At 40.0% G+C, this 2,469-nt stretch overlaps 1 pseudogene; it reads left to right on the top strand.

The window, feature by feature from the left end:
• Nucleotides 1-1,699: 1,699 nt before the first annotated feature.
• Nucleotides 1,700-1,817, top strand: LOC126210922 (5S ribosomal RNA; annotated as a pseudogene).
• Nucleotides 1,818-2,469: the final 652 nt, after the last annotated feature.

The raw sequence follows: 2,469 nt of genomic DNA, 5'->3' as shown, positions 1-2,469 counted from the left end.
GCTTCCCCCTTATCTTGCTCGACCATATTCCTGCAAACCGTATAAAAACATTTACAAACGTTAGGACTTTGTTCTTCACACAAAAACATTAGAAAGAGTTCAAATGAATGTGGGTTCGAAAATCCATTGTTTGGGAAGTATGAAAGGACTTCGCTGTAATGATGTCTGGTTGTGTAATTCTACATTATTACTCGCTTTCTTGTTTACAATTGGTCGTAACATTTGTTTCGTTTTGCCTGATTCTCGTCTGTACTGGTTTACAGTAACCTGGATCACAGTATTCCGTGTCTCAAATGGCGGATATGCACTACATGCACGGCACAGTAGATGGAATGCTGACGCAGCCAATGTTTGCCAATAAAATTAAGAGGGTTCGAGCTTGTATAGACACCGGTGGACGTCATTTCCAACGTACGCTGTAACTGCAAAGCAACTTTCAGAACGCCTATCCTTAACTGCGCTTCTGTCAACAACTATGTTTGTTATCTCCTTATATGTACAAAAGCCAACGTCCTGGCAGACTCACCGGCTGACACATCATCGCTCAGTCCAGACCGCTAACGATGGAAACTTGAAATTTGAAGAAGGTATGGAACTTATACCCTAGGCGTCGTTTAAGAAGGGATTTTTCGAAATTCCAACCCTAAGGCGGTGAAACAGAGGATGAAGGGATTTTTTTGAAAAACGTCACTGTTAAGGCAGTTTTGGAACCTAGACCTACGAAAATTAGTACTTTATTTCTACATTAGAAATAAATAAATACATGTTTCAGCAGTTTTGAAAGATTAACAATAAGGGGATGAAATAGTGGGTGAAAGGTTTTTTTGAACTTGTGTCATTACGTTACATCTACGAACACTGGAATTTGACTTCTCGGTTGTTCATAAATTAAAAACACGTCTTCCAGTGTTTTCGGAAACTGAACCCCTAAGGTGGCGAAAAAATGGGATGAGATTTTATACGAAAATATTTTATTATAAGAGCATGTTTAAAGATAAATCTATGGAAATTTTAATTTTGTTTCTCAGTTACAAATAAAAATATTGCGTTTATCTATATTTGGAAATTCAACCCCTATGGGGGTAACACGGGGGATGTAAGTTTTTATGAATATATTTAATCGTGCAAGCATTTTTGAAGCTAAATCTGTGAACATTTGTATTTGGATTCTCTGTCAGAAATAAAACATACACATGTCGCTGAATTTGGACTTCAACCCCTAACTGGGTGCAATATGGGGTGAAAAATTTTACGAAAATATTTCATTGCTAAAGAATTTTTAACGGTAAACCTTTGAGAATTGGTGTCTGGCCCCTCGTTTGGAGATATAAAAATACGTGTTTCACTGTTTTTGGGAATTCAGTCTCTAAGGGAGTGCAATAAGGGATGAACATTTTTAACAAAATATTTCGTTACTTAAAAAATTATTAAAGCTACTGGTTATCACTGTTAGCATTCAACCGCAATTCTTATACATATATTTTAACAATTAAACGGACTAAAAATTTTATGACATAGACTTTACAACCTGATGATGAGAGCATTGTCTCTTGAAACGCGTTGTTAAAATATATGTATAAGAATCGTGGTTGAATGCTAACAGTGATAACCAGTATAACGACAACTACTACCTCGACTCCATAATGGATTATATTAAAAATTATTAAAGTTAAATTAATGAAAACTGATATTCCACTTCGCCAATGGCCTTGCCGCAGCGGTGACACCGGTTCCCGTCAGATCACCGAAGTTAAGCGCTGTCGGGCTGGCCTAGCACTTGGATGGGTGACCATCCGGTCTGCCTATCGCTGTTGGCAACCGAGGTGCACTCAGCCCTTGTGAGGCAAACTGTGGAGCTACTTGACTGAGAAGTAGCGGCTCCGGTCGCGGAAACTGACACACGGCTGGGAGAGCGGTGTGCTGACCACGTGCACCTCCCATATCCGCGTCCAGTGACGCCTGTGGGCTTAGGATGACATGGCGGCCGGTCGGTGCCGTTGGGCCTTCATGGCCTTTTCGGGAGTAGTTTTTAGATATTACACTTCTCGGTAAGGTATCAGAAATATTTGTTAGGAGATGAACATTGCTATGGAAATATCTCCACAAGAAGGCCAAAGGCATGATTAACAATAACTTTGGACTCCAGGTACCAGAATCGCTTTTTGGTGAGACCATGCTTCTATGGCCTTAATCAGCGTGAAGGTGTTGTAGTCTGTGAATAAGATAAAAATTCGATTAAATAAAAACAAAAAAATCCCTGCAGGCCATACAGTCCAAGCGATTTTTTTTTTTTTGGTCATCAGTCTACTGACTGGTTTGATGCAGCCCGCCACGAATTCCTTTCCTGTGCTAACCTCTTCATCTCAGAGTAGCACTTGCAACCTACGTCCTCAATTATTTGCTTGACGTATTCCTGTCTCTGTCTTCCTCTACAGTTTTTGCCCTCTACAGCTCCCTCTAGTACCATGG

The sequence above is a fragment of the Schistocerca nitens genome, chromosome 10 (assembly GCF_023898315.1).
Source record: "Schistocerca nitens isolate TAMUIC-IGC-003100 chromosome 10, iqSchNite1.1, whole genome shotgun sequence".
Lineage (NCBI taxonomy): Eukaryota > Metazoa > Arthropoda > Insecta > Orthoptera > Acrididae > Schistocerca > Schistocerca nitens.
Note: the sequence above shows the minus strand (reverse complement) of the source record. Positions and strands in the feature narration are given on the sequence as shown.